Source organism: Falco biarmicus, chromosome 11 (genome assembly GCF_023638135.1).
Source record: "Falco biarmicus isolate bFalBia1 chromosome 11, bFalBia1.pri, whole genome shotgun sequence".
NCBI classification, from domain to species: domain Eukaryota; kingdom Metazoa; phylum Chordata; class Aves; order Falconiformes; family Falconidae; genus Falco; species Falco biarmicus.
Genome location: NC_079298.1, coordinates 38,082,103 through 38,108,784, shown reverse-complemented (window position 1 = coordinate 38,108,784; position 26,682 = coordinate 38,082,103). Strand labels below are relative to the sequence as shown.

General features: G+C 51.5%; 2 long non-coding RNA genes across 3 annotated transcripts; both read left to right on the top strand.

The window, feature by feature from the left end:
• The first annotated feature begins 2,044 nt into the window (after positions 1–2,044).
• On the top strand, positions 2,045–8,839 carry LOC130157158 (uncharacterized). Its single transcript, XR_008824708.1, has 9 exons — positions 2,045–2,122; positions 3,049–3,096; positions 3,855–4,031; positions 4,275–4,427; positions 4,937–5,643; positions 6,561–6,608; positions 7,367–7,543; positions 7,787–7,939; positions 8,448–8,839. It is a non-coding gene; the product is annotated as an uncharacterized LOC130157158 (long non-coding RNA).
• Positions 8,840–10,468: 1,629 nt separating this feature from the next.
• Positions 10,469–26,527, top strand: LOC130157157 (uncharacterized). Of its 2 annotated transcripts, XR_008824707.1 has the most exons (5): positions 10,469–10,551; positions 11,373–11,386; positions 12,132–12,330; positions 12,681–23,493; positions 25,461–26,527. It is a non-coding gene; the product is annotated as an uncharacterized LOC130157157 (long non-coding RNA). The 2 variants fall into 2 exon arrangements; XR_008824706.1 differs by lacking the exon at positions 25,461–26,527 and having other exon boundaries at positions 12,681–24,286.
• Positions 26,528–26,682: the final 155 nt, after the last annotated feature.

The window sequence follows — 26,682 nt, the reverse complement described above, 5'->3', positions numbered from 1 at the left end:
CCTTTCTCCAGCAGCTCCTCAAAGCAGAGTGAGCCTTAAGAATCGGATTGCCTTTTAACGAAATTCGAAACAAAGCGGCGGGGTGAAGCGGCTGGAAGCGTCCTGCCAGTCTGCCGTGGGTATCGCTGCCGTGCGTGTTACCTGCCTGTCTGCGATCGCTCCTGCCTCTTGTTGTGGCCCGGTAATTCCTCTGGGGAAGGCGTTGGGCTCTGACCGCAGCGCACCCCGACTCCCTCCTGACCCCGGCGAGACGTGATGGGTGTTTGCCTTCCTCCCCTTTCACAGGGCCTCGGCTGTTGCGTGCAGAGAAGCTGTCAGCCTTGTGAGAGAGCACCGCCGCCGGCAAGCGCATCGTGGTGCTTCGGTACCGAGCTGAGGCCGCAGGCGTCCGTCTTTTGTTTGCGAAAAGGGATCGCGAGGAAAGGTTGCTGGCCTCGGAGGGGGAGAGGTGGCGGGGGAACAGGTAGGAGGCAGCTCTTTCAACCGGTTTTAGGCTTAACTCCCGGGTGCCTGAGCACGGTTCTGGGCTTCGGGGGGTTGGCTTTCGGCTTTTCGCCTTCAGCGCGTCCTCCGTCACCGCTGTCGGCGCGCGCTGAGCTGCGGCTCAGGGGACTGCGGCGATACAGGCCGTGTGCGTGCCAGCCGTCCTCAAGGCTAGAGCTGTATTCTGCTTGTTACCCTGATGAAAGCGTTTCTTTTTTTCTAGGGGGCGTTCCCACAAGGCAGTGGTGTGGAGCCGAAGGGGACTGCGACGGAACGGTGACGGAGCCGTTTGGACCGAGTCTTGAAGATAGATCGCTCGGGTTTTTGTCCGAGGAAACTTCGTCTCGAGACGGTCCTATCGCTCGCTGGCAACGTGGTAGGAAACTGCTTTGTTGATCTTGACGGCGCAGTGTGTTGGGAGTATTAAGATTCCTCGAGAGATCAGAAGCGAGTAGGTTGTTTCTCTAAGGGAAAGGGGAATAGGCCTGTATCGTTAAAGGAAAGACTCAGAGTGGGTTTTGTTTCTCTTAAGTACAAAGCGCCCCATCTCAAGGGATTGCAAAGTCTGAAACGATGGTTCAAAAAGCAGACTTGTGCTGTTTGCAAAGCGTCTGTTGCACTGCTCAAAGACAAAAGACGCTCACCCCGAGAAAGTTTTTGGAAACCGATGTCCGATAGGCACGGGGAAAGAGCTGCAGAGGTTTACGTATCGTCTGTCGAATTCTGTTCTCTTTCGTGCCCTTCCATTTTACAATAAAAGTCGAATTCTGTTCTCTTTCGTGCCCTTCCATTTTACAATAAAAACTTTCGTGACCCCTTTTCCCGTTCAGGCACTGTTGCTAGTGTTTTTAGAAGGGGGAAAAAAAAGCGTAAGCCTGGTCTCTCGAGTGATTTTTTTTTTTTTTTTTTTTCTTTTTTCTTTTTCGCTAGACTAGTGGAATCGAGAATGTTCGCTGCCAGAACTTCATCCACCGAGATGGGAAGCCAGGCAACTTCCTAACGGGCCGTGGGCAGAGTTCCCTTCTTGATGCCGTGCCTATATAATAAACTGTGCAGTCCGTTAGCTAGACGGGCTGCAGTACCCAATTTTTTTCGCCAGGCGGCAGCACCGCGCCCCCCCCCGGCGGAGTAAGGGCAGCGCATGCGCAGACGCGGCTTGACGCCGAAGGGGGCGTGGCTTCCGGGCACGTCGCGGGCTGATGACGCAATCCGGCTTCGGCGCATGCGCAGAAGGGCGTTCTGGCAAACTAAGGGCAGCGCATGCGCAGACGCGGCTTGACGCCAAAGGGGGCGGGGCTTCCGGCCTCGTCGCAGCCCGATGACGTAACACGCCTCGACGCATGCGCAGAAGGGCTTTCTGGCAAACTAAGGGCAGCGCATGCGCAGACGCGGCTTGACGCCGAAGGGGGCGGGGCTTCCGGCCTCGGGGCGTACGGGCAGATGACGCAATCCCGCTTTGGCGCATGCGCAGAAGCCTTTCTGGCCGACCGAGGGCGGCGCATGCGCAGAAGCGGCTTTGACCCCCCCCCCCCCCTAGGGGCGGGGCTTCCGGCCTCGTGCGTAGGGGCAGATGGCGCATCCGGCCCGGGAAAGGCGGGTTCACTCCCGGCCCGCGCGGCGCGCTGGAGCGGCCGAGGAGGTGCGGAGCCTTCGCCGGGAGCCCGGAAGACTTTCGGGCCGGGACGTGCGGCGGCGCGCTCGGGCTGAAGGGCGGCCGGGGGCCGGCGGGCAGCGGCCCGGTCGGGGGGGATGTGGCGGCCCGGCGCTCGGCCGCGGCAGGGAGCGCCTGGTGCCGGCGGCGGGCGGGCTGAGGCAGGCGGGCGGCCCGGCCCGGGACCGGCGGGGCTGCCGCCGGTTCTCGTCTCCCCGGCAGGGACGGTGGTCAGCGGGCTCCTCACGGGGCTGCCCTTTTCTGGGTGGGTGGTTTTTTGTTTGGTTGGTTTTTTTGGGGTTTTTTTTGTTTTTTTTTTTTTTTTCTCTCGGAGCCGCGCCGCTACCTCGGCGAGGAGCGGCGGCGGGGCGGCCCCGGTGCTCGCTCGTGGCGGCGGCGCCCGGGAGAGGGGTCGGCCCGCGCCGCCCCGCCGCCCACCCGCCGCCGCCTGCGGGCTGCCCGGGCAGCCGCCGCAGCCCTGCGCGGGGCTTTGTCTTTCCCCCAGCCGCTGGCCTGAGCCGTGGCAGCCGGCTGGGGCTGCCGGCCCCCGCGGGCCGCAGAGAGGCTGCCTCGGGGCCTGCGGTAACGCTGTCGCGGGGGGGGGGTGGGGGGGGGGGGGGGGTGGGGGGGGGTGGGGGGGGTGTTGTGGCTCAGGAGCCTCTTCCCGCCCCTTGCGAGCGGGCCAGAGCAAGACAAGGCAGCCGGCAGCGGAATCCCCAGCCGTCGCCCCCGACTGCTGCTTTCTCCGCAAGCCTTTTAACTGCCGGGGAGGGCTGGGAGGCAGCGGCAGCTCAGGTGTCTGGCTGATCTTGTGTCGTGACAGTCAGCTCCGGGGCCGGAGCAGCCGAGGGGAAGAGGCCTTTTGGTTTGCTTCCCCGCGAAACCGGGGCCTTTTGTTTTCCCTTTGTCCCTAGGTTCGTCCCGAAGCGTCCGTCGACAAGTCAAGGGGAGCGGAACCGAAGGTCGCTCGAGATGTTACTTCGCCACGCGTGCCTCGTGCTTGCGAGTCGGACTGCTGACTACGGAGGGATCCCTTTTGTAGCCGCCGAGGGCCCGCGAGGCTCCGTGTGCCCGCCGCTGCCGAGTGCTGCGCTGCGGCTCGGGCAACGGCCGGGGAGGAATGGTCGGTCCCTCGTGGTAACGCAGCCGGGCCTGCTAGGCGCTTAGAGCCGCGCGTCCGGCCGGGCAGTATTGTTTTCCGAGGCTGTAAAGGAGCCCGAGGTATAAACCCGCTTGACGTTTCCGTACGGCGGTGCGCTTTGTCGGAGAGCTGGGCCCTACTGACGGAGCTGGCACAGGGTTCCGCGGGACTCCGGCTTTGCCCGTCTCGTGGAAAGGCTCCAGAGCCTGCTTGGGAAGCCGCTTGACAAGGCACGGCTTTGCCGTGATTTTTACGCCGGAATTCCGACGGTAACGCCAATGCCACGTGTTAGCCTTTCTCCAGCAGCTCCTCAAAGCAGAGTGAGCCTTAAGAATCGGATTGCCTTTTAACGAAATTCGAAACAAAGCGGCGGGGTGAAGCGGCTGGAAGCGTCCTGCCAGTCTGCCGTGGGTATCGCTGCCGTGCGTGTTACCTGCCTGTCTGCCGATCGCTCCTTGCCTCTTGTTGTGGCCCGGTAATTCCTCTGGGGAAGGCGTTGGGCTCTGACCGCAGCGCACCCCGACTCCCTCCTGACCCCGGCGAGACGTGATGGGTGTTTGCCTTCCTCCCCTTTCACAGGGCCTCGGCTGTTGCGTGCAGAGAAGCTGTCAGCCTTGTGAGAGAGCACGCCGCCGGCAAGCGCATCGTGGTGCTTCGGTACCGAGCTGAGGCCGCAGGCGTCCGTCTTTTGTTTGCGAAAAGGGATCGCGAGGAAAGGTTGCTGGCCTCGGAGGGGGAGAGGTGGCGGGGGAACAGGTAGGAGGCAGCTCTTTCAACCGGTTTTAGGCTTAACTCCCGGGTGCCTGAGCACGGTTCTGGGCTTCGGGGGGTTGGCTTTCGGCTTTTCGCCTTCAGCGCGTCCTCCGTCACCGCTGTCGGCGCGCGCTGAGCTGCGGCTCAGGGGACTGCGGCGATACAGGCCGTGTGCGTGCCAGCCGTCCTCAAGGCTAGAGCTGTATTCTGCTTGTTACCCTGATGAAAGCGTTTCTTTTTTTCTAGGGGGCGTTCCCACAAGGCAGTGGTGTGGAGCCGAAGGGGACTGCGACGGAACGGTGACGGAGCCGTTTGGACCGAGTCTTGAAGATAGATCGCTCGGGTTTTTGTCCGAGGAAACTTCGTCTCGAGACGGTCCTATCGCTCGCTGGCAACGTGGTAGGAAACTGCTTTGTTGATCTTGACGGCGCAGTGTGTTGGGAGTATTAAGATTCCTCGAGAGATCAGAAGCGAGTAGGTTGTTTCTCTAAGGGAAAGGGGAATAGGCCTGTATCGTTAAAGGAAAGACTCAGAGTGGGTTTTGTTTCTCTTAAGTACAAAGCGCCCCATCTCAAGGGATTGCAAAGTCTGAAACGATGGTTCAAAAGCAGACTTGTGCTGTTTGCAAAGCGTCTGTTGCACTGCTCAAAGACAAAAGACGCTCACCCGAGAAAGTTTTTGGAAACCGATGTCCGATAGGCACGGGGAAAGAGCTGCAGAGGTTTACGTATCGTCTGTCGAATTCTGTTCTCTTTCGTGCCCTTCCATTTTACAATAAAAACTTTCGTGACCCCTTTTCCCGTTCAGGCACTGTTGCTAGTGTTTTTAGAAGGGGGAAAAAAAAAGCGTAAGCCTGGTCTCTCGAGTGATTTTTTTTTTTTTTTTTTTTCTTTTTTCTTTTTCGCTAGACTAGTGGAATCGAGAATGTTCGCTGCCAGAACTTCATCCACCGAGATGGGAAGCCAGGCAACTTCCTAACGGGCCGTGGGCAGAGTTCCCTTCTTGATGCCGTGCCTATATAATAAACTGTGCAGTCCGTTAGCTAGACGGGCTGCAGTACCCAATTTTTTTCGCCAGGCGGCAGCACCGCGCCCCCCCCCGGCGGAGTAAGGGCAGCGCATGCGCAGACGCGGCTTGACGCCGAAGGGGGCGTGGCTTCCGGGCACGTCGCGGGCTGATGACGCAATCCGGCTTCGGCGCATGCGCAGAAGGGCGTTCTGGCAAACTAAGGGCAGCGCATGCGCAGACGCGGCTTGACGCCAAAGGGGGCGGGGCTTCGGGCCTCGTCGCAGCCCGATGACGTAACACGCCTCGACGCATGCGCAGAAGGGCTTTCTGGCAAACTAAGGGCAGCGCATGCGCAGACGCGGCTTGACGCCGAAGGGGGCGGGGCTTCCGGCCTCGGGCGTACGGGCAGATGACGCAATCCCGCTTTGGCGCATGCGCAGAAGCCTTTCTGGCCGACCGAGGGCGGCGCATGCGCAGAAGCGGCTTTGACCCCCCCCCCCCCTAGGGGCGGGGCTTCCGGCCTCGTGCGTAGGGGCAGATGGCGCATCCGGCCCGGGAAAGGCGGGTTCACTCCCGGCCCGCGCGGCGCGCTGGAGCGGCCGAGGAGGTGCGGAGCCTTCGCCGGGAGCCCGGAAGACTTTCGGGCCGGGACGTGCGGCGGCGCGCTCGGGCTGAAGGGCGGCGGGGGCCGGCGGGCAGCGGCCCGGTCGGGGGGGATGTGGCGGCCCGGCGCTCGGCCGCGGCAGGGAGCGCCTGGTGCCGGCGGCGGGCGGGCTGAGGCAGGCGGGCGGCCCGGCCCGGGACCGGCGGGGCTGCCGCCGGTTCTCGTCTCCCCGGCAGGGACGGTGGTCAGCGGGCTCCTCACGGGGCTGCCCTTTTCTGGGTGGGTGGTTTTTTGTTTGGTTGGTTTTTTTTGGGTTTTTTTGTTTTTTTTTTTTTTTTTCTCTCGGAGCCGCGCCGCTACCTCGGCGAGGAGCGGCGGCGGGGCGGCCCCGGTGCTCGCTCGTGGCGGCGGCGCCCGGGAGAGGGGTCGGCCCGCGCCGCCCCGCCGCCCACCCGCCGCCGCCTGCGGGCTGCCCGGGCAGCCGCCGCAGCCCTGCGCGGGGCTTTGTCTTTCCCCCAGCCGCTGGCCTGAGCCGTGGCAGCCGGCTGGGGCTGCCGGCCCCCGCGGGCCGCAGAGAGGCTGCCTCGGGGCCTGCGGTAACGCTGTCGCGGGGGGGGGGTGGGGGGGGGGTGGGGGGGGTGGGGGGGGTGTTGTGGCTCAGGAGCCTCTTCCCGCCCCTGCGAGCGGGCCAGAGCAAGACAAGGCAGCCGGCAGCGGAATCCCCAGCCGTCGCCCCCGACTGCTGCTTTCTCCGCAAGCCTTTTAACTGCCGGGGAGGGCTGGGAGGCAGCGGCAGCTCAGGTGTCTGGCTGATCTTGTGTCGTGACAGTCAGCTCCGGGGCCGGAGCAGCCGAGGGGAAGAGGCCTTTTGGTTTGCTTCCCCGCGAAACCGGGGCCTTTTGTTTTCCCTTTGTCCCTAGGTTCGTCCCGAAGCGTCCGTCGACAAGTCAAGGGGAGCGGAACCGAAGGTCGCTCGAGATGTTACTTCGCCACGCGTGCCTCGTGCTTGCGAGTCGGACTGCTGACTACGGAGGGATCCCTTTTGTAGCCGCCGAGGGCCCGCGAGGCTCCGTGTGCCCGCCGCTGCCGAGTGCTGCGCTGCGGCTCGGGCAACGGCCGGGGAGGAATGGTCGGTCCCTCGTGGTAACGCAGCCGGGCCTGCTAGGCGCTTAGAGCCGCGCGTCCGGCCGGGCAGTATTGTTTTCCGAGGCTGTAAAGGAGCCCGAGGTATAAACCCGCTTTACGTTTCCGTACGGCGGTGCGCTTTGTCGGAGAGCTGGGCCCTACTGACGGAGCTGGCACAGGGTTCCCGCGGGACTCCGGCTTTGCCCGTCTCGTGGAAAGGCTCCAGAGCCTGCTTGGGAAGCCGCTTGACAAGGCACGGCTTTGCCGTGATTTTTACGCCGGAATTCCGACGGTAACGCCAATGCCACGTGTTAGCCTTTCTCCAGCAGCTCCTCAAAGCAGAGTGAGCCTTAAGAATCGGATTGCCTTTTAACGAAATTCGAAACAAAGCGGCGGGGTGAAGCGGCTGGAAGCGTCCTGCCAGTCTGCCGTGGGTATCGCTGCCGTGCGTGTTACCTGCCTGTCTGCCGATCGCTCCTGCCTCTTGTTGTGGCCCGGTAATTCCTCTGGGGAAGGCGTTGGGCTCTGACCGCAGCGCACCCCGACTCCCTCCTGACCCCGGCGAGACGTGATGGGTGTTTGCCTTCCTCCCCTTTCACAGGGCCTCGGCTGTTGCGTGCAGAGAAGCTGTCAGCCTTGTGAGAGAGCACGCCGCCGGCAAGCGCATCGTGGTGCTTCGGTACCGAGCTGAGGCCGCAGGCGTCCGTCTTTTGTTTGCGAAAAGGGATCGCGAGGAAAGGTTGCTGGCCTCGGAGGGGGAGAGGTGGCGGGGGAACAGGTAGGAGGCAGCTCTTTCAACCGGTTTTAGGCTTAACTCCCGGGTGCCTGAGCACGGTTCTGGGCTTCGGGGGGTTGGCTTTCGGCTTTTCGCCTTCAGCGCGTCCTCCGTCACCGCTGTCGGCGCGCGCTGAGCTGCGGCTCAGGGGACTGCGGCGATACAGGCCGTGTGCGTGCCAGCCGTCCTCAAGGCTAGAGCTGTATTCTGCTTGTTACCCTGATGAAAGCGTTTCTTTTTTTCTAGGGGGCGTTCCCACAAGGCAGTGGTGTGGAGCCGAAGGGGACTGCGATGGAACGGTGACGGAGCCGTTTGGACCGAGTCTTGAAGATAGATCGCTCGGGTTTTTGTCCGAGGAAACTTCGTCTCGAGACGGTCCTATCGCTCGCTGGCAACGTGGTAGGAAACTGCTTTGTTGATCTTGACGGCGCAGTGTGTTGGGAGTATTAAGATTCCTCGAGAGATCAGAAGCGAGTAGGTTGTTTCTCTAAGGGAAAGGGGAATAGGCCTGTATCGTTAAAGGAAAGACTCAGAGTGGGTTTTGTTTCTCTTAAGTACAAAGCGCCCCATCTCAAGGGATTGCAAAGTCTGAAACGATGGTTCAAAAGCAGACTTGTGCTGTTTGCAAAGCGTCTGTTGCACTGCTCAAAGACAAAAGACGCTCACCCGAGAAAGTTTTTGGAAACCGATGTCCGATAGGCACGGGGAAAGAGCTGCAGAGGTTTACGTATCGTCTGTCGAATTCTGTTCTCTTTCGTGCCCTTCCATTTTACAATAAAAACTTTCGTGACCCCTTTTCCCGTTCAGGCACTGTTGCTAGTGTTTTTAGAAGGGGGAAAAAAAAGCGTAAGCCTGGTCTCTCGAGTGATTTTTTTTTTTTTTTTTTTTCTTTTTTCTTTTTCGCTAGACTAGTGGAATCGAGAATGTTCGCTGCCAGAACTTCATCCACCGAGATGGGAAGCCAGGCAACTTCCTAACGGGCCGTGGGCAGAGTTCCCTTCTTGATGCCGTGCCTATATAATAAACTGTGCAGTCCGTTAGCTAGACGGGCTGCAGTACCCAATTTTTTTCGCCAGGCGGCAGCACCGCGCCCCCCCCCGGCGGAGTAAGGGCAGCGCATGCGCAGACGCGGCTTGACGCCGAAGGGGGCGTGGCTTCCGGGCACGTCGCGGGCTGATGACGCAATCCGGCTTCGGCGCATGCGCAGAAGGGCGTTCTGGCCAAGTAAGGGCAGCGCATGCGCAGACGCGGCTTGACGCCAAAGGGGGCGGGGCTTCGGGCCTCGGGCGTACGGGCAGATGACGCAATCCCGCTTTAGCGCATGCGCAGAAGCCTTTCTGGCCGACCGAGGGCGGCGCATGCGCAGAAGCGGCTTTGACCCCTAGGGGCGGGGCTTCCGGCCTCGTGCGTAGGGGCAGATGGCGCATCCGGCCCGGGAAAGGCGGGTTCATTTCATCCACCGAGATGTGAAGCCAGGCAACTTCCTAACGGGCCGTGGGAAGAGTTCCCTTATTGATTCCATTCCTATAATGAACTGTGCAGTCTGTTAGAATCGCCTTGAGTCCTAGGGGTGGGGTTTCTGGAGACTTTTGCATATGCGCATGCGCAGAAGACTTTCTGGCAAAACTAATGGCAGCGCATGCGTAGAAGTGGCTTGACTTTAACGACCCGGCTTCGCGTCACGCCGTCGATAGAATCTTTCCCGTACGGAGGACACGCGTTCGAGCCCCGTAGTCTGATACCAATTTTTGGTCGCCAGAGGGCAGCAGCTCTCCCTCAACCGTGCGGCTGCAGTACGCAAATATTTTTCGCTAGATGGCAGCAGCGCTCTGCCAGTCGTGATGCTGTAGTACTCAAATATATTCGCTAGATGGCAGCAGCGCTCCACCAACCGGGCGGCTGCAGTACCCAATTTTTTTTTTTTTTTTTCGCTAGATGGCAGCAGCGCTCCACAAAGCGCGTGGCTGCAGTACCTAATTTTTTATGCCAGATAACAGCAGCGCTCTAGCAACCGGGCGGCTGCAGTACCCAATGTTTTTCGTCAGACGGCAGCAGCGCTCCACCGACCCTATGCTGAGCACTGGCACGGTGAGCACGGGCCGAGATCCCAGCCCAGTTTACACCACCAGACCACAGGAGCTGCTCGCTGCGGATGCAGGGTTCACATTGCTCTGCCCTTTTCCCACTCGCAGCCCAGGCATTAATACTTATTGCCTCCGTATGCAAAAGCACCCACGTGGCTCATGCTGTTAAATCCTTTCTGTATGACGCATTCCATTTTGCTGTGGGAAATAGCAATTTGCTCTGTTCGCATTTCGAAGCACGTTAGTAACAGCGATTTTAATTTATTTTTTTTTTTAATAGAAGAGATTTTGCAGGAGTGCACTTTTTGAGTTGGAAAAAACGAGTGGTGTGAATGTGTGGCTTAGGAAAAGCTCATACAAGGTTTTCCCCTGCACAAGTAAGCCATTATGAGCTGTTGCACGGTTTAACCTTTTGAACTCATAGCCGTTCCCTGTGACGGGAAAGTGAGGTGTTACCGGAATGAAGGGGTGCAGAGTACGCGGCAGGGCTGGAAGGGGGAACAAGGAAGCGGGGTCTTTCCTCCGCCTGCCTCTCCCCGCCCCCCCCTCCCCCAGGTAGCCGCTCTCGGCACAGCCCGCACCCCGCCGGTGGCCCCCGCAGAGACCCGGGGGCCGGCAGGCTCAGAGGAGCCCGCGGCGGCACCGAGCCCCTGCCCGCCCCTTGGGCGGAACGGCAGCCCCAGCCCCTCCTCGGCCGGCTCCGAGCCGCGCTGCCCGGCGGGGCGGGGCCGGGGTGGCGCGCGTGGGCGGGGCCGGCGCGCGTGGGCGGGGCCGGCGCGCGTGGGCGGGGCCGGCGGCGGGCCCGGCCCGGCCCCGGAAGGTGGGTTTATTTCCGGCCCGCGCGGCACCCTGGGGCAGCTGTGGCGGTGCGGGGAGTCTCCGGGAGCCTGGAAGACTTTCGGGCCGGGACGTGTGGCGGCGCGCTGGGTGAGCGGTCGGGCTGAGGGCGGCCGGGGGCTGGTGGGCGAACCTGGGCGTGACTGTCGGGCTGCGGTCGGCCGCGGGGGACGTGGTGGGTCGGCGCTCGGCCGCGGCAGGAAGCGCCGGGTGCCGGCGGCGGGTGGGCTAAGCCGGGCGGGCCGGCCCGGGATTGGCGGGGCTGTCGGCGGTTCTCGTCTCCCCGGTAGTGACGGTGGCCAGCGGGCTGCTCACGGTGCTGCCTTTTTTTTTCTCGGAGCTGCGCCGCGACCTCAGCGAGGAGGCGAGGAGCGGCGGCGGGGCGGCCCCGGTGCTCGCTTGTGGCGGCGGGGCCCGGGAGAGGGGTCGGCCCGCGCCGCCCCGCCGCCCACCCGCCGCCGCCGCCTGCGGGCTGCCCGGGCAGCCGCCGCAGCCCTGCGCGGGGCTTTGTCTTTCCCCCAGCCGCTGGCCTGAGCCGTGGCAGCCGGCTGGGGCTGCCGGCCCCCGCGGGCCGCAGAGAGGCTGCCTCGGGGCCTGCGGTAACGCTGTCGCGGGGGGGGGTGGCGGCTCAGGAGCCTCTTCCCGCCCCTGCGAGCGGGCAAGGAAAAGAAAAGAAAGCCAGCGGTGGAATCCACACCCTTCGCCCCCACCTACTGATTTCTCTAAAAAGTATTGCAAAGGGCAAGCGTTTAACTACCGGGAAGGGTTGGGAGGCAGCAGCTCAGGTGTCTGGCTGATCTGTGTCTTGATAGTCAGCTCCTGGGCTGGAGCAGCCGAGGGAAAGAAGCCTTTTGGTTTGCTTCTGAGTGAAACAGTACTCTATTTTTTATTTCTTTTTCCTTTATACCTAGGTTCATCCAGAATTGTACGTTGACAAATCAAGGGGAGATAAATTGAAGATCAATCTAGATGTTATTTTTCCACATATGCCTTGTGCTTGTGAGTCGGACTGCTGACTGTGGAGGGATAACTTTTGTACTTGCGAGTGCTGCGCTGCGGCTCGGGCAACGGCCGGGGAGGAATTGTCGGTCCCTCGTGGTTACGCAGCCGGGCCTGCTAGGCGCTTAAACCAGCGCGTCCGGTCGGGCAGTATTATTTTTCTACATTGTAAATGAACCTGAGGTTTAAACCCACTTACATTTCTGTATGGTGGTGTACTTTGTCAGAGAGCTCAGCCGTACTGATGGAGCTGGCACAGGGTTCCCTCGGGACTCCAGATTTGGCTGTCTCGTTGAAAGGCTCCAGAGCCTGCTTTGGAAGCCACTTGACAAGGCACAGCTTTGCCGTGATTTTTATACCGGAATTCCGACTGTAACGCCAATGCCACGTGTTAGCCTTTCTCCAGCAGCTCTTAAAAGCAGAATGAGCCTTAAGAATCTGATTACCTTTTAACTAAATTAAAAAAAAAAAAATGTGGGATTAAGTGACTTCAAGTCTGACTGGGTATTACTGCTGTGCATGTTATCTGCCTGTCTACCGATCGTTCCTGCCTCTTATTCTGTTGTGGTAATTCCTTTGGGTAATGCATTGGGCTCTGAATGTAGTGCATCTTGACTTTCCTCCTGACCCCCTGAGATTTTACCGGTCTTTGCCTTCCTCACGTTTCACAGGGCATGGGAAGGCCAGAGAGACTGGAAGCCTCAGCTGTTGCGTGCAGAGAAGCTGTCAGCCTTCTAAGAGAGCATGTAGCCAGCAAGCGCATCGTGGTGCTTTGGTACCGAGCTGATACCACAGGCCTCAATCTTTTTGTGAAAAGGGATCACAAGGAAATGTGCTGACGTTGGAGGGGGAGAGGTGGCGGGGGAAGAGGTAGGAGGCAGCTTTCAACCAATTTTAGGCTTAACTCCTGTGTTCCTGAGAATGGTTCTGGGCTTTGAGGGGTTTGCTTTTGGCTTTTTGCCTTAAGTGCGTCTACCTTTCAGGGTAACGCTTTCTTGGAAGTTGGAAACGGTCCTTCTTGGGCACCAAACCAAACCCCGTACCTGGGAGAGGGCCATTTAGCGTGCTGCACCGTGTGTTTTATTCCCTGTCGTGTCCTAGCCGTACACGCTCTCCCAGTTTGGCACGTTCTTACCCTGCTGGCCGAAAGATTGTGTCTTTTCATTTCCTCAGCTTGTCACAGGCCATAACAGACCACTTTCCTTGCTCGCTGCTTTCAGATTTGAGCATCGATGCCATGGATGTAACAGGAGAGCAGCAGCAGGACGTAGAGCACAAGCCGTTTAAACAATGCTTGGATAAGGCTGGCAATCGTGTGACTCCAGAGGCTGAGAGACATGATAAGATGCTATTCTGCCTTTCTTGGATGGATGCTGTCATAGTTTTTCCATCACCTTATGCCTGCTGTGAGGTTCATGGAAACAAGTGATGGCTGAAATCAGGGTGTTTTAAACGCTACAAACTCTTGAAGAGTTTATAGGAAGCTAATCCATTACAGTGGCAGATCAGACAAGCTCCTCTGTGTGTGCGTGTGTATATATATTATACTCGGTACTTTTGCAAGGCAAGTCTTTGCCTGGTCCCTCTGAAATTGGGACAAGGACTCATTGATGCATTTCAGGAGCAAAGCTGCTGAGCAAATAGGCTTTTCCTACCAGAAATCAAGCAGCTGCTCTGGCAAAACTTGACTTTGGTTGCATCTTTAAATCCTAGGAGGCTGACAAATGGGACGAGCTGGTTAGAGGAAAGAGCCTCTCTCCAGGGAATGCTCCACTGACTTGACCCTTAAGCCTAAACTTGCGTCTTACTATGTTTGCTTTGTGTATGTTAATGCATACCTGATAAATATATTTCAGTTGATATATCAGTGTGTTCCACGTTGGAGTAAGTGGTCCTTGGCTACATAAAGCTCTACTCTGCATTTTTTACATGTTATGACTTACTGTTTTACTTCGATACAAAGCAGGAACAATTCTGGTAGTGTTGCAATGTAATGATAATACTGTCCCGACTTTGTTTTTCTAAAACGTGAGCTCCTTATTATCTGTTCTGGGAGATACTGTAGTTCTGTGTATTGGCATGAACTAAATTTGCTGATTTGTTGTAACTCAGATTTAACTTTTCTGTTCTTGAAGCTGAAAGACTAAACTACGCCAAGAGTTGAACAGTGGGTAGGGTACAAGACCTTCTGTTGTCATGGGAATGTGGTGATTGCGTTCTTACTATTGTGTCACTTAGCAGCCTTTCTGTATTCAGTGGCGTTACGAATGTAATGTCTGGGGATAAACCCCACTTTTCTGTATCTAATTCTCTGTTAACACACATAGGCCTCCTGCCTTACGTTGCCAGCCTCGACTGGGATTACTTGGTCTGAACCGATTGCTCTCACTCCTTATATTATCAACAGAGAGGAAGGAAAACCTGAAGGGAGCAAACCATCTCATCCAGAAGAGGCATTTTGAAAGCAATCAAGTTCCATTGCATGCAACAAGCAATTTCTTCTGCTGTCTGGAAAAGGGATGTGGCTAGTTGGATTTCCATAACCACTGTGGCATGTTGGATTGGAAGTGTCCACCCATCTTCATGAAACTCTATGGTTATCAGTTTCTATTAGTAACACTTGATGTTCAGTCAGTTATTTAAATGGCAACTATAGCAGTATTGACTGTTAAAGGAAAAATTTACACAGTCATAGGTACCACTGGGCTTTCTTTAGTCACAACTCAGAGCTGGGCCACCACCCCAGTGAGTGGCAGAGAACCAAGCGATACAGCACAGCTTATATACACTTATCAAACCATTAGTCAACATCTGAAGTTTGTAGCAGTTTCCTTTGGTCCTGTCGGTTCTGCAAATCCATCGCCTGACTCTGTCCCAGGTGATTCATCTCCTTGTTTCCAGGCTCTGCCTTGGTTCCAGGCTCCTCCTTGGATCGTGATCTTCTTTCTGCCAGCTTTAACTCACACACTCCTTCAAGCGTGCTTAGTCTTTGAACAAGCAATTCATATACTATTTTTTCTAAAAACGCCTGCGTTTCTGAGAGCACCTGTGTGCACAAATTGGTCGTCTATTGTTTCTCTGTTCTCCCACTGACTGACTGGACTGGGTTTTAAACCAGCCTTGGATTAGGGCTACGCTAGGGACAAGGCCTGGTTCTGCCACTTAGCTGCTTCGGCACTTTAAATTTCTTAGTTAAAAATACACTTTCTTTAACATTGACCTTAAACTTAACAAAGCATACCTAAATATTATGGAGTAGTATGTGGAGGCTTTTCCTGATCATAGTTACACTAAAATAGTTAATGGCTTAAAGATTTGTGGTAGGTTGCATTCTGTGCCGGGATGTCATCTCATTCATTTCCATTGAATGACAATAGAGGATTGGATTTTTTATGGGTGGTTCTTACTGTTTCCTTCCTTTTAACATGGGCAGAGTTTTCCTGTGTCATGTGTCATATCTGCATGCAAGCTGAGGACCATGTTAACGGCAAGAAACTTTGCATGTGGGGTTTCATGTACTGCAGTTTCTTTATAGTATCCAAGCTGTGTGCAGTGCCTCTGGGTGCTCTTTGAGACAACTTGACAGGCAGCTACTGATTACATTCAGAAAGCTGTTACTGGTTGCTATATCTTGAAAGATTCCGTGTGTTGTACAGGTGTTCTTCAAATGGCAGGAATCATGGCTTTGACAAAGAGTAGAAATTATTAAGCAGCATTCTTCCTGACACTATCTTCTAGTGTAACTACAGGAACAAAACCCATACTGGTTGAATTCCTAAGTGTACTTTCAACTTGTTTGAATGTTGTAAGCTGTAGAAATTTAAGTCTCATACCATTGTTTAAGAATGGGTATATTTTCCTAAAAGTTTTTATTTGCTTGATCATAACTACCATAAAGTATTTGATCAAAGAAGCGAGGTTAATGATTGATTTTCATGCATATTTCATGCTTTCTAATTAAAATCTCTTTTTTTCTGTGGCTAATACAGATGTCTTCAATACTCACTTCTGTCTACCTGTTATACTTTCCAATCTCAACAAAGAGGGTCCCGATAACATTTTGTCCCCTCGGCAGTGTCTGACTTATCACCTGCCCTAGCCTTAGTTATCCAAGAAGCCACCTTTTCAAGGCTTGTAAGAGGGTAGTGCCGCGGTACCTAGAGAGTGAGCCTTAGAGGGCTTCTGTAACCCAGAAGACTTGGTCCTGTCCTTCAGGATTTGTGAGTGAAACAGCCTGGTTTTAAGGGGCCTCTTCTAATAAGAACCCATGTTTTTCAAAATTTTAGACGTGCAGTTCCTTGGCTCACTTATTCCAAGCTCCAAAATTCGCAGACCTTTGGTATTTGTTTTGGTTCTTGGAAAAACAAAGGTCCTGTTTGAGTTTTCTGGAGGCATGTCTTGCCCTTTGGCGGGTTTCAGCTGTCACCAGCTCTCATCTGCTCTTTTACGAGTCTCTCTGCAGCCTTCTGCACTTAAGAACATAAAACTCCATGAGTTTGTGCCCCAGCTGTACTGCAGCTGTGCATTCAACACACAGGTGGCACAGACACTGGCAGAATTGTAAAGTCGTGACGAAGACAGAAATTCCTTGGAGATTTCTAGTAAGCCAGTGGTTAATGTGTGTGCAATGTCAGCATCGTTTTTTCTGGAGGACTGAGTGTCAGTTTTCCGCTTGGGAGATTCCATCTCTGATCTAGTTCCACAGCAATGTATAACTGTGTTCCCTACGTATCTTGGGGCAGAATTATGCGTTAGGTGCTGTTGTCTGCTATTTAAAATGTTGTTTGTGTAACAGGTCCTGTATCAGTTGCAATTTGCTGTTTGGGTCTGCTTTAGACAAAGTTTCAGCAAAGCCTTTGTGCAAGTAACATCTGAACAGTGCTCCAACAAAGGCTTTCAGGTGGCTGGTTCTTTCAGTGGAGGGTGTTCTTCAGATGACAAATGCTACTCTGCTTGATCTTACTTTGCAGCTCAACAGGCTCTGCATTCTTTCAGGTGAGCTTCGGGTGCAGGATACGCAGCTTCTGACACAAAATCATTTCATTCATGTGTAGAACAGTTTCTGTGCATAGAGCAGAAGTACAAGATACTGTTGCTAGACATGCCTCCTCACTTTGAATCCTATTTTGTCTTAGAACTGGGGAAAGAAGAAGAAAAGGTGTTTGATCCAAATACTTTAGATGCTGATTGCTGTGAAAGCTGTTATGGGGCAGAGTCAAAGGACATTAGGTAACCTTTACATCTTCTTAGTGCTTGAATCCGTACAGTTAATGTGGCATACATGGGTTGTCTTTTTTTTTTTTTCCAAAATGTCTGTGAAGATTTGTGCCATGAAATCCTCCTGGGCACCTGTTCAGAGAATGGTGCGAACTGTTGTGTTTTAGTATGCCTGTGCTGCACTCATGATTGTTAAGAGCATGTAGGGTTAGGTTGTCTGTTTTGTCTGCACGCCTGTTTAAGGGCAGTAGCACAAAGACTGTATCTCAGCAAACAGAACCTTTTCTGGGATTATTTGGTGTCCAGAGTGGAGCTGTGTAAATTATTTTGCCGTTCTGTGAGCTGTCTTGGAATAAAACCTGGTCATGGCTTTGCCTTCTCGCTTCTGCTGCAGGCTTTGCATCCTTATGGGAGCAAAGACCAGACACCTATCACTCACACAAACGATGGGTGTCATTCAGTGTTTCTCATTCATTTTACCTGCAAATTTGTGTAAGAATGGATTCGTGACAGTCCACAGGTTCTGGACTATCCTTTGCTATTATTGTCTCTGTACTAACTTACTTAGATCCATCTGTCAAGTTGCATCCTTCCCCAGAGATGTTTCCATCTTAAGGGATTTATGATTCCAGACTTCAATTTTTATTTTTTTTTTTGTCCAGCACAACACGGAACCAAGACAGACAGTTGTTTTTTCTGGTGACCAAGATGTTGTCCGGAGGTAGAAGAGCAATGAAGAAAGTTTTCCATTAACCCTTCCTGTGATGTTGGCAGTCTTGCCCTAAAAACAGAGGAAGGGAGGAACAGAAACAGGCAGATGCTTTGTTCACGTGGGAAAGTTCTAAGATGCTCAGAGCTGTGGGACACTGATGTCATTTCCGCAGCAAATTTCTTTGCTGAGGATTGACTTGGCTGTCTGAATGGACAGCTAAAGCCCTCTTCAGACTTAAGTGCTGCATTAAAACAGCTTGTATCCTCGTGCCAAAATCTCAAAAAGTATGTCAGGAAGCTCAAGCTCCTTCAGGAGCATTAGATCACCTTTCAGTGTTTAGACCCTGTTTGCATCATTGATTTGTTGAAATAAGATCCACCAGGGATTCGAGTCCTGAGCTGGAGTGTCTCTGTCTCGTTATAAAGATGAGGAGATGATACTTGTGCTTTTGTAGGTGTTGTAATACTTGTGATGATGTCAGAGAAGCATACAGGTGACGAGACTGGGCCTTCAAGAAAACCCGGATAGCATAGAGCTGTCTGACAGTCGACTGCAAATGATGTGTGTACTGTCTATGGATCAGGCATCACCAACATCGTTGAAGGTAACTGGACTATTGGATACAGATGCAGATGTCTCTTTCCTAACGAAACTGGCCTTCCTCTTGACCTGTAATCTCCACCATGCAAGGAGTTGTGGGCCTGGGGGGAATCGCAGACAGCCTCATGGCAGCAAAATTGGTACTTATCACCAATACAGAAGGACAAAAGGCTGCTGTTCAACCCTATGTGACTGTGGCCCCTCTGAATTTATGAGGAAGAGGCTGTTTGTCACAATGGGGAGTTCAGATAACTATGGATTTTCACTAGGGATCGCTGTGTTGCAGGGCATGGAAAGACCCACAATGGCTTTGAAATGGTTAACAGGAAAGCTGGTCTGGCTGGATCAGTGGCCCCTCGATCATGAAAAACTTGTAGCCCTGCGAAATTTGGTAACAAAACAATTAGCTGCAGGTCACATTGAACCATCTTATAACCCATGAAACACCCAGTGTTTGTAATTAAGAAAAAATCAGAAAAATGGCAATTATTGCATGATTTGTCAGATCAATGAGGTGATGGCAACAATAGGAGCATTACAACCAGAATTGCCCTCACCTACAATGATCCCCATGCTATGGGAAATTGTTGTGATTGATCTAAAGAATTATTTTTTTACAATTCTGTTAGATGTGAATGATATGGAAAAGTTTGCTTTTACAGTTCTGTCAATTAATCATGCTGAACCAACACAGACGTATCACTGGAAAGTGCTTCTGCAAGGAATGAAAAATTCACCCACCATTTGTCAATGGTTTGTTGCTCAGGCCTTGACCCCAATTGGGGAAAAACATTCAGCAGGGTACTGGTATCATTGTATGGATGATATCCTTTTGACTGCTCCAACATCTCCAGTGTTGTCAGCAATGGAACCCGACACGCGAGTTTCACTGGAGCAGTACGGCCTGCTGTGGCGCCAGAGAAGGTGCAATGCACCGAGCGGCCATGGCTTCACTTAGGCACGCAGGTGCTTGGCCGAGCTGTGCAGCCACAAGTGATCCAGTTAATGATGGAGGTAAAAACCTTGAATGATGCACAGAAATTAGCAGGAATTATCAATTGGATACAACCTTATTTAGGCCTGACTTCATCACAGCTGAGGCCTCTTTTAGAACTATTAAAAGGGGACACTGATGTTGCAGCACCGTGGTCCTTAACCCCTGAAGCAAAGCAAACAGTTGAGATGGTGGAATGGGCAATACAGGACAAGCATGTTTGGAGAATTGAAATGACTGTTGCAGTACAGGTATTTGTTTTAATTGATGACATGATACCATTTGCAATGATTGTACAGTGGAACTCTGATTGGGAAGACCCACTTCATTTATTGGAATGGGCTTTCCTGCCTTGTCATAACAGAAAAACTGCTCCTGGCCTATTTGATTTATTGGCACAAATCATTATTAAGACCTGAATGAGATGCTCAGAGCTGTTGGCAAGAGACCCGGAAAGAACTGTATTACCTGTGCAGGTAGACTATTTTGAGTGGTGTCTAGCTAACAGTTCAGCATTGCAAGCTGCATTGACAAATTATACAAGACAAATTGAGTATTATCTTCCCTTTCATCCATCATGTAGATTGGGAAGTCAGATTCGTATTGGCCAGAAACAACTAAATCAAAAGGAACCTGTGACAGGTCCTACAGTATTTACAGACGGGTCAGGAAAGACCGGAAAGGCAGCTGTTGTCTGGTGTGATGCTCGTCAATGGCAGCACATACTTGAGCAACAAGAAGACTCCCCTCAGATTGCTGAACTTTGTGTGGTTACTTTGGCATTCCAACAATTTACTTGTGCAGTGAATGTTGTTACAGACTCTGTATATGTAGTGGGGTTGTTACGATGACTGGATAAGGCAATCTTGGGGGATGTGCGTAACGCCTTGTTATTTGGTGTGCCGCAGCTATTATGGCTGACAATTCAGAAAAGATCACAACCATATTATGTTTTGCATATTAAAAGCCATACCACTTTGCCTGGATTTGTGGCAGCTGGTAATGCACGGGCAGACCAGTTGGTCTCAGCTGTAACAATGGGACCAGTGCCTAAAGTGAAACAGCAAGTAATTGAATCCCATCGGTTTTTACACCATGGCTTTCGTGCCTCAAAACGTCAGTTTCATTTAACAACTGCAGAGGCCCGTTCTATTGCTGCAGCCTGCCCTGACTGTCAGGGCCAACACGTACCTGCATATTATGGTACGAACCCTAGAGGTCTGCAAGCTTTGCAGATTTGGCTATCTGATGTTACCCACATTGGAGAATTTGGTAAATTGAAATATGTGCATGTGTCTATTGGCACATTTTCATCAGTCATAGTAGCTACCACACACACATAGGGGAAATAGCTTGTGATGTCATTTGACATTGGCAATGAGCTTTTGCTGTATGTGATGTTCTGCATCAAATTAAGACCGATAATGGTCTGCTTATGTTTCCATAAGTGAAAGCTTTTTTACAGCTTTGGGGGGTTACCCATATCACTGGTATCTTTAATTCTCCTACCGGACAGAGCATTGTGGAATGTGCACACAGCACACTCAGACGCTTTCTTCAAAAACAAAAAGGGGGAATGACTGGTGAATCCCCTGAAGCATAGCTTAATAAAGCCATGTATGTGCTGAATTTTGTTAATATAACCACCTATGGTTCACCACTTTGAGTCCCTATGTAAAATGACCACTGTCTCCCCTGGCGTTAAGGTTAAGGTGAAAGGACCTGCAGAGCAGTTGGTGGTCACCTCCATGTGATTTATTAACCTGGGGAAGAGGGTATGCATGTGTCTCCACAGATAGTGGCCCCCGGTGTGTTCCTGCTCGCTGCATTCAGCTTGCCCTGGATGATCTACAGAAGTGATGGCTATTATCATCCGCCTGCACTACCTGATACCGACGTCTGGCTCATCCTCACCAATGCAACCAATCAATCTACACTGTGTGTTGCCATGACTACCCCAGTGAACCCATTCTGAACATGCCTGGTGGACATTCCTTTCACTGAGATGGAACGGGATTCATTGTATAATCATACTGTACAAGGGGCTTGCGTCAGTCCGGGCGTTTGGGAACTGAAGTGGTGGTATGATGCCACCTGGTGATCAACAGGGGGTGAAGGTGCTCAGTGGTAGAGAAAGAATGATTCAGGGAGCGGGCTTGATAAAATTCAGAACTTCCCGGCCCTCCCATTAAGAGCCCCAAGAACTGGAATTATTAGGAACTGTAAAAGCTCCCATGTGTTTTTATTTAAAGTTTACCAGGTGGCCTAGTGACTCGAATGAAACAATGGGTATTGACTTAACTAGTAGCTCGACAATCTATTGAAATGAGTCTGCATGCTGCAGTTATACTGCACCTAGAACAGTCAAATCCAGTACAGTCCTTGCTGGCCTTTTGAAAAACACATTTTTGATTTGTGGGAACAGAGCTTGGATGGGAATTCAGAGTAGGGCAATAGGGGGACCTTGTACATTTGGTAAACTTTCCTTTCTTCACCCCAATGACTCCACGGTTAGGATGTGGAAACAGCAACACACTCGAAAACAGTGCAGTGCAGATTTCTCAACAGACTGTAATTCTCAGGTTGAGTTTTGGAATGCAGTACAGCATATATACTTCCTTCTTTAGTCCCTTCTATAGGAACAGCACATGCTCTTAATTCACTTAACAAGTTAGGTTGTTGGCTTGCTAAAGAAAGTAATGCTACAAACACTGCTCTTTCTGGCTTATTAGCAGATGTTGATTCTGTTCGTCATGCATCGCTACAAAATCGAGCTGCTATTGATTTTTTTCTTGTTGGTACAGGGACATGGATGTGAAGACTTTGAGGGAATGTGTTGTATGAATTTATCGGATCACTCTGAGTCAATATGTAAAAGTGTTCAGCTTCTGAAAGATGAGTGAAGAAATTACAAGTAGATGATGGATGGGATTGGTTGAATAACTTGTTTAAAGGATGGGGACTGTCAGGGTGGTTGCTGTCTCTGATAAAAACCGGGTTGTTGATTTTGTTCATTGTTGTAGTTGTGTTATTGATGTTGCCATGTCTTGTGTCTCTGCTGCAATGGGCCCTGCAGCAGAGAACACAGACAATTTTTGTAACACAAATAGAAAAAGGGGTAATTGTGGGAAACCTTAGCTGGTCTGAGGGATCGCAGTATGAGCTTAGCCTTGAACAGATACCCGTGTACCCATGAAAAGTCTGGGAAGTCCCAAGAAGAGCTGAGTTAACAAGATAAAGGAACTGCCAGATGTACAAGTAGAAGAAGTGTATCACGGATGCATCAAAGAAAAGGCCATCCAGTCATGAACTGGTGGTCTCTGAGTGAACCAATCGTGTACAGACATGCACTCTTAAGAGAAAATATAAAAAGGTTTGTAAGAATGATAAACGGGGCCTTTTGGCTTTTGAGCACAATTCTCTGTATGTTGTGTCTGTCTCAACAATGACAACCCATGATGGCGAAGCTGACAGAGAAACACAGGTAAGAGACCTTTCAGTCCATTTCATTCACCCTCCATTGATTTTTGCATAGCTTAAAACTCCATCCTCACTTAGACATGACAGTGCTAATGCCTGAAAGCCATCCAAGCCCCTTCCCAGTCAGTGGAGAGGAAGAGGCACTCCCAGATGCCTCGCACTGTGAACATCTGAAAAGGATTGGGGTTTTTCTGATATTACCTGAAACTTTTTATTCTACTATCAAGATGAAGGGAACTGGTGTACTGAGCAGAAGTCTGATATAATGGTTCTCAGTTCAGAAAAATTTCCTCAAAGTCTTTTTTTTTTTTTTAACAGGAAGATGATTTATATAGCATACGCATCTCACCAGCACCTACAGCAGTACCCACACTGATCCAAACTGGTTACTTACTCTGCGTTTACTATGGCTTTTCTGCATGTCATAGTCAGTATGGAACCTCTTTCTTCTTTCCGGGTCCTCCATTAATCATAGGCATGTAATTGCAGGGGAATGGAGGGGGTTGCAGCTGTCCCATATTTTAGGATCATAATGAGGGACAGCCAATGTCTATACCTTTAAATGTATTAACATGTGCTTAGGGATGTAGTTTTTGTGTTACAGCAGCTTGCTGTACATTCTGCCTGTGTAGGAATGGATAAAATCTTGGTGGTTAAAAGTCCATCTTTAGGTTTATAAATTCAGTACTTGTCTCCTAGTGTTGCCATTGAGCTCCTTAGAGCACACTGCTCTAACGCTACTCAATGCTGCTCAGTAAAAGTATCAGCATCAAACTCTATTCTGTAGCCAACAGGGGTTATTTAGTTGTTAAATCTGTTAGTCGTCACCTCTTAATAATTACATAATGCATACTTATCTGCTATGATGAGTATTATGATAATTATGAATTAGTTTGTATTAGTTAATTGTTACTTATCTGACATATTGGTATCTGAGCTCATGCTGGTTGTTCAAATAGTTTGCCTCATTCTAGGTCCTTTACACACTTTCTCACAGGAGTTTGTGCCATCGTTGGAGGCATATTTACAGGTATTGCACCTTTCAGTCTTTGGTCTTTCTAAATCGTAAACGTTTGCCATCTTACTTTTTCTAAAATCTGATAATAAATCCCTGTTTGATGGGGAGAGATGATTTCAGACTTCAGGAGGGGATATAGCATGTTCTGTAGAGCCATGGGAGTGGCATCAGAGTATAATGCAGACTGTCAAGATGCTGTGGATGATGTAAGACCTATCATAATATTTTACTTTGATGCTCTAAAGGACATTTTGTTTTCAAATAATGCAGTCTTTCACATACCATATGAATGTATCTGTACTGTTTTTTTGGCCAGCTTGGGTCTGTAAGCAGACAGTTGCTTTCACGTGGAACTAAAGCCAGTAGAACCTGTGAACCCAGGTTGCCATGAGCATAGCCATCTCAGAGGTCTCAGAACGTGTTTCCAGACATAGGAGCTCCAGTGAGTGCTCTGCAGGAACTAAAAGTAGCCTTCACAGCTAGATGGGGTCCCATAAGGAAAGGCTGTTCCTGCAGAACCGTTGGAGTGTCTGGGCTTCGTTCTCAGTGTCTGCTCAGCATCATGTGTGTGACACAGCCCTGCCTTGGTCCAGCCTTGCACTCCAGGTAATAACCCAGGGTGCTCTGAAACACAGTCATAGATGTTCACGTGGCTGTGAAGGGCCAGTCTGCAGATCTGGTCAGCAGATCTTACTGGACCTGAGAAGTCAGATTCTGTATGTATCGTGTAATACCTTTGTCTGCAAGGTTCTCCCATCACCAGAGGTGTCACAGTGCTCAATAAACCTGATACTATTAAGCAGAATTTCTGTCTGTAATAAATTGGTCATCATTAATTCTACGGCTGACTCAAGGACAGGCTTTCAAAACTTGTTTTCATGACAAATGCAAGTGCCCTCTGGCACTGATTAACTTTGACAGCCAGTTCATGCTGCCATATGCCATGTTCTGAGTCTATATTCTAGAGGAAAGATGAAATGGTGGCCAAGGCAGCCAGTAGCATCCTAGCTTGTATCAGAAATAGCGTAGCCAGCAGGACTAGGGAAGTGATTGTCCCCCTGTACTCCTGCAGTGGTGAGGCCACCCCTTGGATCCTGTTACAGTTTTCTCACTGTAAGGACATGGAGGTGCTGGAGCCTGTCTGAAGAAGAGCACTGAAGCTGTTGAAGGCTCTGAAGAACAAGTCTGATGAGGAGCAGCTGAGGGAACTGGGGGTGTTCAGCCTGAAGAAAAGGAGGCTCAGGGGAGACCTTATCGCTCTCTACAGCTCCTTGAAAGGAAGTGGCAGCGAGTTGGGGGTACCTCTCTTCTCCCAAGTAACAAGTGACAGGATGAAAGGAATGGCCTCAAGTTGCACCATGGGAGGTTTAGATTGGATCTTAAGAAAAATTTCTTCACTGAAAGGATTGTAAAGCACTGGAACAGGCTGCCCAGGGAAGCGGTTGAGTCATCATCCCTGGAGGCATTTAGAAGTTGTGTACATGTGGCACTTTGGGACATGGTTTAGTGCTGGACTTAGCAGTGGTAGGTTAATGACCGGACTTAAAGGTCTTTTCCAGCCTAAAGGATTCTGTTCTAAAGACATCAGCTGTGTAACAGTTTTTGTGTTACAGGGTCAAATTTATTCCATGGGTAGAGGTAATTTCAGGGCAAGACAACCACAAAAGGCAGTCATCTGAAGTGTCACTCAAAGACCTGATAGTAAGTCCAGTAATTCTGTCTTCTACAGTAATAAACAGAAGACTCAGTTCCCGTTTTAGCAGCTACTCTTTATATAGTATTGAAAAGTGTGTCTTTGTGTAGGGCCAAGTAATCACTTATTCCTTGAATTGAGATGTTGAATAAAAGAACAAACAACACGAATCTTCATAAAGGCACTGAAAATACCTTTAATTCTGGTCATGGACCGGACTGGTATGTTTCCTTTTCAAACCATTCAATGCCTTTATTGCTGCGCTCTGCTTCTGACACTGCTGCAGTTATTTAGGTCCCGGCAGGACTGGCTGGCATTACGTGCTGTAGGAGGAGCTGCTCTCTGCCTGCAACGCCTTCAGGACTTGCGAAGAAGTGGCAAAGCACCGTCACCCCGGCCACAAGCCAAACTCCAGCTCCCCTCCAGAGTGGCAGCTGCCTGCGTGTGAAGCAGCCCCTCTGCCGGTAGCAAGCCCCGCTGCCTCCTCCCCACACTGGATCTAGAGTACAAGGATAATGAGCTGTCCTAGACAAAGTTGTCATTTGCATAGAGATGCACAGCATCCCTCTTTTGCTAGCCGTATATGCAGGTATTGAGTGTCTCTCACACATTCTTCTTCTGTATGACTAGCTAGAAAGGTCATCACAAACTGAAGTAGAACGTCCTGGAAAACTGAAGTTTTGCAGATCATTAGAACAGTTTGCCCATGGTGTTACTGAGTAAATATTAAATTAGGCTCTAGAACTATCGGATGAGGTAACATGCTCATTCACCGCACGAAGATCCTGAGCAAATCTGTACTCTAGATCCCCATCTTCATCTATTCTGTGCTTACTTACAGGTAAAATTGGGCCATTATACAGGCTTTGGCATTCTCTGAGAATTCCTTTTTTTCAGGAAAAATTCAAGTTGTTCTTGAATGCTTGGGATTGCATCTGCAACAAATAGGACACTGTTTAATGGAGGGGGGAGTCCCTCCTTTTGTTTTATTACCACCGGCTCTGCCGATAGCAATAATGTCACATCCTCACTCGAGGTACTCCACAATTCCCAGGGAACTGCTTCTACTCCTAGTGGTATTTCAAAATGAGGTTCTTCATTTTTTAACACATGCACAATTTCAGAACCCACAAGGATTAGCTGAATCCTGTCACGTGCTAGAGATACCTGAGTACCACGTCATGCAGAAGGCCTCTCCCTAATAACGATACAGGGGAACAGGGACAAATGACAAACCTTTCCCATCTAACTTTTCCAGTGAAAACAACTGGAAGGGGTGGCGAAAGGTATTCCACTTCCTCACCTACTACCCCTTTAACAGTAACTTTTTCTTGTGATAAAAAATCGAATAGAATTCCATTTACTTTTGCAGCGATTTGTCCGTACCCCTTTCCCTCTTGTTCCGAGATTGTCGGGCGCACGGTGCGTTCCCGTTGCCTGTGTCCTGAATTTCCACAAAAACACATTCTAAACTCTCAGAGTGTAACCGAGACTGCCAGCTAGGGTCC